The sequence below is a fragment of the Erithacus rubecula genome (genome assembly GCF_903797595.1).
Source record: "Erithacus rubecula genome assembly, chromosome: 18".
Taxonomy (NCBI): domain Eukaryota; kingdom Metazoa; phylum Chordata; class Aves; order Passeriformes; family Muscicapidae; genus Erithacus; species Erithacus rubecula.
Genome location: NC_136670.1, coordinates 12,504,789 through 12,516,635, shown reverse-complemented (window position 1 = coordinate 12,516,635; position 11,847 = coordinate 12,504,789).

Genomic DNA, 11,847 nt, shown 5'->3' with positions numbered 1-11,847 from the left:
TCCTTTGCAGAACTCCAGCTGGGAAGGAAAGTGAAATATTGTTGGCATGTGAAATATGGCTGGAATATGAAATATTTCTGGCCTGTGATGCAGTTCTTGCCCCAGCTGGTGGCAAACAGGACCCAAAGTGCCACTTGTGCTGTTGGCAGCCCAGGATGGGCAGCAGGCACTGGAATGTTGACTTGGCAATTTTTAATGGATTCAGAGGAATAGTTTGCTGGAGGATGTTTGCTTTGTTGTGGTTTTGCTTTTTGTTGGAGAGGGCAATTTAATTTTCTTTTAATGTAGGTGAATTTGAATGCTGGTGAAAGTTGAAAACTGCAGAAGCTGAAATCTGTATTTTTTGAGATGCCACATGAGTCTCTTGCAGCACTGCAGCCATGGGGCTGTTCTGGGGAATTCATGGGACAGTTTCATGCTGTTCAGGCCTCAGCCTCTCTTCTGAAAAGCTCAAAAAAGGATCCACTTAGTGCCAGGTGTATAATTGGGGGTGGTTTTGGGGTGGAACCTGAGGACTGGACTGCAATGCAGCAAATCCTTCACACACTGGTGGTGCAGCTGGCCCAGGTGTGCACAAGTGGAAGGGGCTGGCAGTTCTCTGGAATGTTCTGTGTCCTGAGTCACCCATGGGATGGGTTCAGTCCTTTCCTCATTGGTGCCTCTGAATCCCAAAACCTGAGGGAGTTCCCACACCCATCATCAGTGCTCAGAGCTGCAGCTGCATTTGTCCTCCAGCTGCCACACCATGAGATCATCACATGCCACTCAAATTGGCCAGAAATGCTGAAAGTTCCCTTCAAAACATGCTGCTTGTTAGATTAAAATATTTCTTACTGATGTCCTATTCTTAGCTAAACTGAGCAGAGTTGTCTGTGAGTGTCCTGCCTTGCTGGGAGCCCAGACCTCAGTTGCAGTCAGGAGATTTTGCTTCAGATTCAGACCCTGCCAAATAGTTTCTGGGTTGCATTTAAAAATAAAAAGGCTGTTTAGACATTACAATCCACAGAGGGTCTGAAATCAGCGTGTCCTAAGCTGAATACAAATCACAGACAAAAAGGGTTTTGTTGGGAGGGTCACAAATGGAACTGATTACTGCTAGACAGTGTGGATTTCCTTCTGGAGGATGGAGCTGCTAGAATTCCTTCCTGACAGCTAGAAATTATAATTGAGTTGGGTTTTTTTTTTTTTTCTGTGCTTCAAACTTAACCAAGCTTCAAAATGAGTAAGAGGGATGGAATCCAAATCCATCTGCCTACAAACCAGGGTTTGAATCTCAATATCCAGCCAAGTGCCCAGATCCTGGGGAGGTGCTGCCAGAGTCAGAGCTGTGGCTTTGTCAGGCACTGAACTTCATGTGGATTCAAGTATCTCTTACAGGTCAGTGACAGAATTCAATTTACAGACTGACCACAGATCTCATTTGGGCAAGAACTGGTTTCATTGTGGCTTTGAGTAAAATGAAATTCTCTTTTGGAAATGTTTCCCTGCCAGCTCTTTGTGACACATCCAGCAGAGCCCAACCTTTGTGTGGTATCTGTGAGAGGTTTTCTCTGAAGTCAGGAGCTCTTTGCTGAAGAACAGCCCCTTCCCCTTGCAGTGTTCATTTCTGACTGCACTGCTACTTTTTCCATCCAGTTTTTCCCTTGTTTCCTCTCATTTACCTCCTTTCTCTGCTGCCTTCAGAAGTTTCCTCGATGATGGAGAAGGGCAGGGAACAGGGAGGGTGATGCTCTGGTTTTTCAGCCCCTTTTGCTCTTTTGATCTGTATTTATCCTGCAGCCAAGATGGGGTAAATTCTCTCCTTCTTCCAGGTCATGTCCTAAATGTGACAAGAGCTGGAGCCAGGATAGGCTTGGAGTTCCATCAGCAGGAATTTCCCCTGGGAAAGGGTGGAACTGCCCAGGGAGGTTTGGATCCCATCCCTGGAGGTGTCCAAGGCACTCAGTGCTCTGGGGACAAGGATCAGTCTGGGGATCAATCACAGCTTGGACTTGATGATCCTGGAGCTTTTTTCCAACCTTAATAATTCCATAATTCTAGGAAATCCTGCCCTGACTCTAAATTCTATGTTGTTATCCTGAAATAGAAACAATTTGACAGTGTGAGTTTTCCTAACAGTCATGGATATCACATTTTTGTTCTATGAGTTTCCTCTTTTTTTTTTCTTTTTTTTTTCTATTTTTTAATTAAAAGCAATTTTTTTTAATTAAAACCAATTCCAAGGAATGCCTTGGTCTCAGTGATAAGTGAGGTTTGCCCTGCCTTTCTGTGCTGGCCAGGATGGGTGTAGCTTTCTGCAACTTGCCTACAAAGCTAAAGAAATGCAAAGCAGCTTATTGCTCAATTCTGCTGACTTTAGCAACTAGGGAGGACAAATTAAAAAAAGAAAAAGGAGAATATCTAGTCTCAACCTGGGCATTTAATGGGTCCCAAAATGTGCTGAACTCTTTAGTCTAAATGGGCTCTTTAGTGTGGTGTCAAATAAGTTAAAAAGCGAGGGAGCTTTACAAAGCTGCCTTCATTGTTTAAACTTGTTTCACTCATGTTAAGGCTAATGTACATTTATTCAGACTGACAAAGTGCTGAATTTACACAACAGGGATAGTAATAATTAGGTCAGATACTTTTCAAATGGCAGAGGGGGGTGGGAATACTTGACTCTTTCATGCTTATGAATGGCAATGATTATTAGCGCTGGCCAGGCCAACCACAATAGCTGCAAATGCTCCTCTCACCCCTGGGATTGCCCTGCACGGCCGCTGCCACCTCCCAGCTCCGGCCAGGACGTGCAGCTCTGAGAAATTCCATTCCTAGTGCAGGACATGGATTTGCACTCAGCCCTGGGCTCCCCGTCCCTGCTGCGCTTCACTGCGATCAATAAATCATATCGACAGCATTGAAAACTCGGCCATTAAAACTGCATTGTCCGCTCAGCTGGATGGAGTTCAGCTCTGATCTTTCGCTTTAGACTACCCAGTTCTTAAATATTTATGGTGTTGCCCTTAACCATTCACACCCCGGTCCCGGGGGAGGTGAGGTGTCCGCACCTCGCACCTTTCTCAGGTATTTGTTGCTGGTGGCTCCTAGGACAAAACCCCGGATTAGTCAGTCCGTGGAGCTCATCCAGCACAGCAGGATTTGTTTCTCCAAGAGCTTTTTTTTCCCCCTTGTCTTTCCTAATATTTGAACAAGCGCTGTTGTTGAATTCAGCGCCGCCCAATCTCGCATTTGAATTGCTGTCAGCAGCGGCCGGGCTGGGCTGCTCGCATCTCTTAAACTGCAGCCATTTACTCCCCCATTGAGATTTAAGCTACTCCAAACTCATTTGGTTTGCATGTTCCCACTCCTTAAGGAATCATTAAACCCTTCCCAGCGCCTGCTCCCACTGGATGCAGCGGGGAGGCTCCAGCCGGCGCTCCAGTGGGCAAAATCCGCAAAAAAAAAGAGCTGGAATTTTACTGAATAGGCGAAGTTTGTGTGTCCCACACGCCTTTTCTCCCAGCTCTCTGTAAATGAGCGAGGTGCGCTCCTGGGGATGCAGCCCGGGAATGCGGGATCCGCAGCGGAGCATCCCCAAAATGCGGAAAAATGCCGAGATCCCGAAGGGAGTGGCTGGGCCGGGACACGGGGCTGGACCGAGTGAACTTCTTAAAGACTTTTGGGTTTTATTTTGTTCTATTTAAGGAATTTGGAGCCGAGCGCCCGCGGGCTGAGGCCGGGCTGCGCTTCCAGCGCGCGGCCACGAGGGGGCGGCAGCGGCTCGGGCACGGCAGCGGCGGGAGCGCCGCGCGCTGGGGACAGAGAGGGGACAGGGGGACAGAGAGGGGACAGAGAGGGGACAGGGGGACAGAGAGGGGACAGGGGGACAGAGAGGGGACACGGGAACAGGGGGCCAGAGAGGGGACAGAGAGGGGACAGGGGGACAGAGACAGAGAGGGGACAGAGAGGGGACAGGGGGACAGAGAGGGGACAGGGGGACAGAGAGAGAGAGGACAGGGGGACAGGGGGACAGGGAGGGGACAGAGAGACAGAGAGGGGACAGGGGGACAGAGAGGGGACAGGGGGACAGGGCGATAGAGAGAGGACAGGGAGGGGACAGAGAGGGGGCAGGGGGACAGAGACAGAGAGGGGACAGGGGGACAGAGGGGACAGGGGGACAGAGGGGACAGGGGGGCAGAGAGGGGACAGGGGGACAGAGATGGGACAGGGGGACAGAGAGGGGACAGAGGGGACAGGGGGACAGAGGGGACAGGGGGACAGAGAGGGGACAGGGGGACAGAGATGGGACAGGGGGACAGAGAGGGGACAGGGGGACAGAGATGGGACAGGGGGACAGAGAGGGGACAGGGGGACAGAGACACAGAGGGACAGAGAGGGGTCAGAGGGACAGAGAGACAGAGAGGGGATATGAGAGGGGATGGGGGACAGGGAACAGGAGAGGGGACAGAGAGGGTAGGAGGAGACAGGAGAGGGACAGAGGGGATTGAGGGGACAGAAGAGGAACAACGGGACAGGAGAGGGGACAGGGAGGACAAGAAAGGGGATAGGAGGGGACAGAGGGAATGGGGGAACAGAGGGGATGGGGGACAGGATGGGACGAGGGAGACCCTCCCCAAGCCCGACCCTCCCCAAGGAGCCCCCGGCCCCGCCGGGCTGCCCAAACCCCGCCTGCCCCAGCCCGGCAAATCCCGAGTGTCCCGAGCCGGGCTGGGCTCTCCCTCCCTTTTTCCACCCCCGGGACCGCCCGGGGATGCCGCAGCATCCGCGGCTCCAGCGCTGCCACGGAGCCTTGCTCTGAGAAATCTGGGAGTTCAGGAGAAATCCATGGTGCCTGCCGTCCTTTCCCGGTTTTATTCATGCATACGGTGTTTGTGTGCGCTCAGCATCGGGGGTTTATCATCACTGTGAGTGTTATCAGTGATTAAGAGATGGGGGAGAGGCAGCGCCCGGCTTTTCGTGGGACAACAGCAGGATTGACCTGACTGCCTCGTACACTGATTTCTCAAAGCGAGCTGGTCAGAAAATGAAAGGTTTGTTACACAGAAATTTCCAGGTTTTCAGAGCTTGTTTCCATCCCAAATCAGAATGAAAGCACACACTACTCCCCCAAGAACTGTTCTGTAAGATGCTGATTTGGGACAGTTGTTCCAGCCATGTTCAAATATTTTCTTAATAAAACCAAGCTACTCAGAGAATTAGCATTGCATATATCCTAAATTTGAAATGAAATAAAATATTTTGCTCTGTCATCTCCTAAAAACAGTGCAAATAACTGCGTGTTTAGGATTTCAAATAATTTGAAACATTTTCTCCTCGCAGTGTTTAGTACTTCACATTTCATTTGGAGAGATCCCAGAGCCAAGATGGAATTTCAGAAACAAAAGAGGGAAAGAAAAACTTGTCTTCTCTTTTAGGGTCCTGCAGTACTGGAAATGCAAAAGCTGCAGAGTAAATATTTAACGAGTGCATGAGAATCCAAAAAAAGTGTAAAGCAAATGCCATGCAGCAGTCTCCTTGCCTTGTTCAACTAGAGCAGCATTAAGACATTAAAAAATAGATTTACAGATTTCATAATGCGATTGCAACATTCACACAGGTTGGGATTTTTAATTTAACTTTGAACTGGATCATGCAGATTGCAGGGAGACCAGAACGGACTTTATTCTAATGGGAGAATTTGCCTTATGCAGGATTAAAATATCAAAGGCAGGTGGGCGTGGCCTCCTCCTCGGTGGGCGGGGCTGCTCATTAGGGTCTCTAGATAGTCTACATATAGAAGAAAAAAAAAATATAGTATATAAATAGTATAATAGTATATATAAATATATATTAAAATATGTAAGTATATATATGTAAGTATATATATATAGTATGTATAAATAGAAGAAAAAACACTATATGTCTGGTGCAGCACTAGAAAATTTTAGACTTCCAGGGAGTAAATTTTTTTATTTAAACGTTTTAAAGACTTTTAAAAATTGTTTTAATTTACTCCCAGGGAGCCTGAAAGTTTCTACTGCTGCTTTTTTAAAGCAAGAAAGGAAAAGAAAGTTAGAAAGAGAAAGAAACAGAGAGAGAGAGAGAGAAAGGCAACAGAGATAGAGGGAAATAAGGATATAGTGAGAGACTTAGAGAACCAGAGAGACACAGAGAGTTAGAAATAGAAAAGCAAAGTCAGAAACAGACTGAAAGGTAAAGCAAGAAAGAGAGTGAAGAAAATTAATAAATCACACCAAATAAAGACAGGAGCAGGAGGGGGAGAAGGAGTGGGGTGTCTTTGTTAGATTCAACTTTATTGAATGAATTTTTTATTTACACTTCATCAAAACACAGCCAAACAAAGTATACAAAGGCAAGTACAGGTATAAATTGAATTACAAATACAATCCATGTACACACTGTACAATGCAATATAGAGAAATGCAGCAGCAGATTCAGAACAGTACCACTGACTGCAAGCCAAATTCATATTAACACAATTTATCCATCCTCCTGTTTCAGAACTGCTGCAGTTTGTGTTATTTACACAGGAAACCCAAAGGACAATGGGCAGGACACCCCTCTGAGCCCCCTGCACCTGCCAAGGGCTCATTTTGTGTCTGCCAGACTTTGCTTTGTACCCCAAGACATCAGATGGCATCACTCCATCTGCCACCCCCAAGGGAGGATGTCCATTGGCCCAGGAGCAGCCTGAAAATGTGAAAATGTGAAAATCCACCTCCTTGACCAGAGGTTCTCCTCAACAGCTGAATTCCCAGTGTCACACTGGGTGAGGTTTGAGAACACTCTGCTTCCACTCAGCCCTGTGGTTGAATTCTGTGCTCTGCTGAGCTGCTGCCACCATCACAGGGATCATCCCTGTTCCCACTCAGAAAATGGTCCATATGGAAACCACCCAGTGATGGGATGAACAAAAGCAATTAGGAAAACTACATAATTTTGTCTGAGAACTCTGGTGCCTTGTGGCAAGCATCACACAACCCCCAGCATGAAAGGTCCCTTCAGACACAGAGTTGAGCAAGAGGCTTGATTATTGATTTCAAAACATCCCAGAGCTGTGTGGCCACAACAACCTGGGCCAAATCTGGAGCAGTCAGGGCAAATCCAAGCAGGGCAGACTTGCTGCTCACAGGACTGGAGATCCCCTGGTGCAGATATGCAACAGCTGCAGCAGGTTTCCTGCAGGGGCTTGTCTTTGTGTGTGTGCAGGCTGCTGCTGGCTGCAAGGAGCAGGGAGCCTTCTGCATCTGGAAGGAGAATTCCTGCTGCTTTGGAGCTCCTGGAGGAGAGCTGGCCAGGGAACTGGGCTGTTCCATCTCCAGAAATGGAAAGTGAGGTTGGTTGTGAGCTTATAGTGCTGCTGCCTGGCTGAGAGTTGTCCTGAGGATAAAGATGCTCAAATTGAGCTCTTGCTCTAAGACTTGGTTTTTTTTGAAATCTCTACTTCCCAGCAGCTCAGGGCTTCATGGGCCTTTCCCAAACAACCTGTGCATGATAGCAAAGAAAAAGAAACATTTTCTCCCTCCCATGCACTGGGAAGAGGCTGGGGATCCTCAGAGTGGAACATGCTGGGAACTGGCCTCTGTTAGCAGCTGGTCAGAAACACCCAACCCAGCAAATCCCAGCGTGGCCATCCCAAGGGCACAGACACTGCCCACAATGGTCATTTTTAACCCCAAAATGTTGGATTTGAGGATGCAGCAAAACTGCCAAGAAGGAGGTTATGCCACATAAAACACCCAGAGTGTCACTCTGAAAGCCACTGTGGTTTTTATATTATCTTTTTACATGATTTCTTTGCCTTGCTTTTTCTAAAGCAGAAATCACCTGCCTGAGGGGTCTGGGCTGTCTCAGAGGCTGAGATCCCTCCACAGTGTTGGGTAAAATTCATGGTGGCATTTGCAGCTGTATTTGCCGATTTTAACTTCTTCTTGTCAGGTTATCCTATATTTAATAAGAGGGTTTTTGTCTTCTTTTTTTTTTTTTTTTTTTTTTTTTTTGAGATGAAGTTTCAGATTTATCTGAAGCCAAGGAACAAGTGGGTGTGAAATGGGTTCATTCCTCCCCATCAGAGCTGGGTTCAAGACTTAGAGATTATTGAAACTGTTTTCACTCATTCAGCTTGGAGCATTCCCATAGGATTCTTTACCTCTGAGCATGTTTCCTTTCATCAGCAGGGATTGCAGCAGTCTGCAATGACTTTTTCTCCTTTGGTGCAAAAGTTAAATATTAATTTATAGCTTGATTGCATTGAGATTTCAGAACTGTGCTGTAAAAATCGACGTTGCTGTGATTTTACCTGCCCAGAGATTACAGGCAAATAACACTTGATAAACATCCCATACTAAGATGATATGTTGAGCTCCAGAGTATTTTTATTAAGCTGCTCTGAAATTATTCCCAAAGGATGCAAACCTCGGCTTAGCTACAACTGTTACCCACAGTCTTTAAAGAACATTCTGAAACCTTTTTGCTAAACAATCTGCTCAGCTGTTACCAAGTTTTACCCAATATTCAAATCACACTTACTCCTTTTCAACCCTTGCCAAGCTGAGGTTATTAAGAAAGAGATACAAATTAAAAGGATTAAAAATGCAACTCTAATTAAACACATATGAGCAGTTAAAAGTCGGCTCTGCCCTGGTTATCTGTGCACGCACAAATATCACACACAACTTAAAACAGCCAAAGTCCCCATTAAGAGCTTGCTGAAGGCACCACTGGGGTAATAACACACTGTGCCCTCTCTGGAGCTTCCTCTGCAGAGGTCTGGAAATATTCTTTAAAATGGGATGAGCCATTGCCCTCCCCACTTGAAAAGAAGAGGAAGCTGAGGGTGAGAGGAAGGAGAGGAAAATTCTCCCTTTGCATCCTCCATGAACTTGAACTGTGTGACCTCATCCCTGGAGAAGAGCTCTGGTTGTCCCCAAAATCTGAGGCAGTGGCACGGGGTGGGGGTGGCTTGTCTTTCCAAGCAGAGCTGGGGTTTCTTTCCAGAGGAATGTGCAACACAAACACATCAAGCCACGTTGGTTTTCTATGACAAAAGTGAGTTGGTATCTCTTAAATAAGTATCCAAACAAGCCCTTGAAGACACATAATCACCGAGCAGCATCTGTGATCACAGCTCAGCGTTTTAAAGGATTAGGGGGGGATTAGGGCGTTTGTAAATTCCTCACCAACCTTTTGTACAGGCAGGATGGAATATTTTTTAAAGAATTCACAGACTGTCTGTTAAAAGCCTTTATTCCCCTGATTTGTGCAGGGTGTGGATCTTTTTTAGCATAACATGGCTCATCAATCTAGGCTGCGTATAAATCCTGTTTTGTGTGATTCCTAATAAGTTTCGAGGGTTTTCTGCTCCTCATGAAGAATGGGAAAACCTCCTTGCACTGGGGAATAACAGGTCCTTTCATGGTGCCACTGGTGCTGCTGGTTTAACCCCTACCCAAGGGAAGGATATCACCTGGGGGAAAATGTGAGTGGGATTTGATCCCCAAGAAGTGTTCCAGAAAAGCCTCTCATGTTCTGGCACTTCTGGGGCCAACACATCATGATTGGCTTGAACATTCACAGGAAATAATCAGGGTTCAGCAGACAGGCTAGCAGGAATTTCCTGCTTTTTCTGGGAATGGGAGAAGCAGCTGGACAGGGAAGGAGAGGAGCACCTGCCTTGTACCTGCATCCAGGTGAGAGGAGTGACATCATTTGGGGACAGTGAGTATCAGACAGGGATGTTCAGAGCATCCCTTGAGCCAAAGCAATAGGAAATACTAAAAAAAAAAAATCTGTTTGCTTGACTGGGTTCATTTTTCCATGTTCTTTTTGGCTGCTGTCCTCTTCTCCCCAAAGCTGGATGGAATTCCTGCTGCCCATCTCTGCCTGCAGCTCCCAGCAAGGTGCAGCAATCCTTGCCTGACTGCAGCTATGCCAAGGACAGGGCAGCAAAAACAGGCTGCAAACTGTGGGCTGAGCTTTCAGCTTATTTTTGTTTAAAAAAAGTCTGAATGTTCAAAGCTCTGCAGCTGATATTTCCTCTACCATTTTCTCACTTTTTCTTCAGCCAAAAGCTAATCTTGCCCATGAAATCTGCTTTTTGTGTGTGATCATTCACTCCTGCTTGTCTGGAGACACCTCAGAGCTGTGATCCTGGGGGTCTTCAGGAGCTGGTGAATATTTCTGGAATGTCCATAGGTGAGCAAAATCTGCCTTTGACAATTCTGCACCTCCTCATCCAATTTTCCAATTTATTTTTTACTGTTTTTACCATAAGGAGTTAAAAAGATGATGATGATGATGATGATGATGATAGATAGATAGATAGATAGATAGATAGATAGATAGATAGATAGATAGATAGATAGATAGATAGATAGATAGATAGATATTTAACAAATATCTATCCCTGGAAGTGTCCATTGGAGCTTGTTTGGTGGGAGATGGAATAAAATAAGCTTTAAGGTCCCTTCCAACCAAACCACTCTGTGATTCCACAATTTAGAGGAGTGAGAGGCTCCCCTCAGTGTCAGCCTTCTGACCCTTTGCTGTTATCTGAGCTAGGGACTCAGGTTAAAAATTGGATTTTTGGTAAAAATCCAAGCACCAACATCCTCCCCTCCAGGAAAAGAGGGGGAGATCCCATCCCATTATTCCATCCCATTATCCCATCCATGTCTGACAGGTTCTCTGCTCCCTCCTGGCTCTCTTTGCTGTTTTTAGGGCAGTGTGTGTTCGTGGGGAATTAGGGATGTTAATTTTTGTTGCTGCCTGTCCCGCTGGCCCCGGGGCCGGGCTGGAGAGGTCCAGGAGTGTCTCTAACCAGAGGTGCTGCTCTGCAGAAACACAACCACGGGGTTTTGTGGGGTCAGCCCCGAGGAAAAGCAGCAATTCACAGCAGTTTAATTAACCTGAGAAGCCACCTGGCTGAAATGCAGTCACCTGCCAGGGAGAGCAGAGCCAGAACCCGCCCGAAATGGGAGAAATGTCCCAGTTTGGAACCAGAGTAGGTGTAAATCTTCCCTTCAGAAGTGGGGAGGGATCGGCACACACAGGCCCAGCAGCAGCCCGCATTATTGCTAATTGCAGCTTCACCTTTTAGCTAGATATTAAAAAAGAGCTAAGCCTTGAATATTTAATGTCCTGTTTCTTCATGAGCACAGAGATTCATTGGGAAATGGGAGTAACAGGAGGAGAAGGGCAGAAAACACTGGGCAGGGTTGGGGAGCACTTAAAAAAATCAGAGTTTTGCTCTTTTTGGACTGTTTCTCTCCTCCCCCCGTGCTTCAGTAATTCCTGGGTGACTGACAGCGACCTTCCAGGTCAGGAGACTCCAGTTAAGAGCCGGGAAATGCCCTTTGCATTGGTCATGATTGCCTAATTAGCAGCTTTTAATATTTCACAATCGATGACAATGACACGAGGGGTGGGAGCTGCCAGCACTTGGCAGCTTTTTCCTGGGAATGCAGAGCTGAGGATATTCCAGAGCCAGAGGGGAGCCTCCAGTCCCAGCTGTGCCAGGAGGAAGGTTTTTCCCAAATACCACACCTGGGAATGGCCTCTCTCTGCTGGCAAAGAGAGTGATGGGAGAGGGAAATGTATTTGAGTGTCCTGGTGGCTGACCTGGAAAAGAAAAGCAGAAACTGCCAAGGAGGAAGGAGGCTTTGAAGGCTCAGCTCCCTGCTGGGCATCTGGTCCCCGTGGGAGTCCTCTGCAGGCCCATTCTTTATTTTAATATTTGATTTCTTTATTTTAGTACTTTAATTCACTGATCCAGCAGGAAATTCACACAGCAGAAGCAGTGCATGGAGTGATCCAATAAGGGCCTGGAGCTGGGTGCTGCTGCTGAGA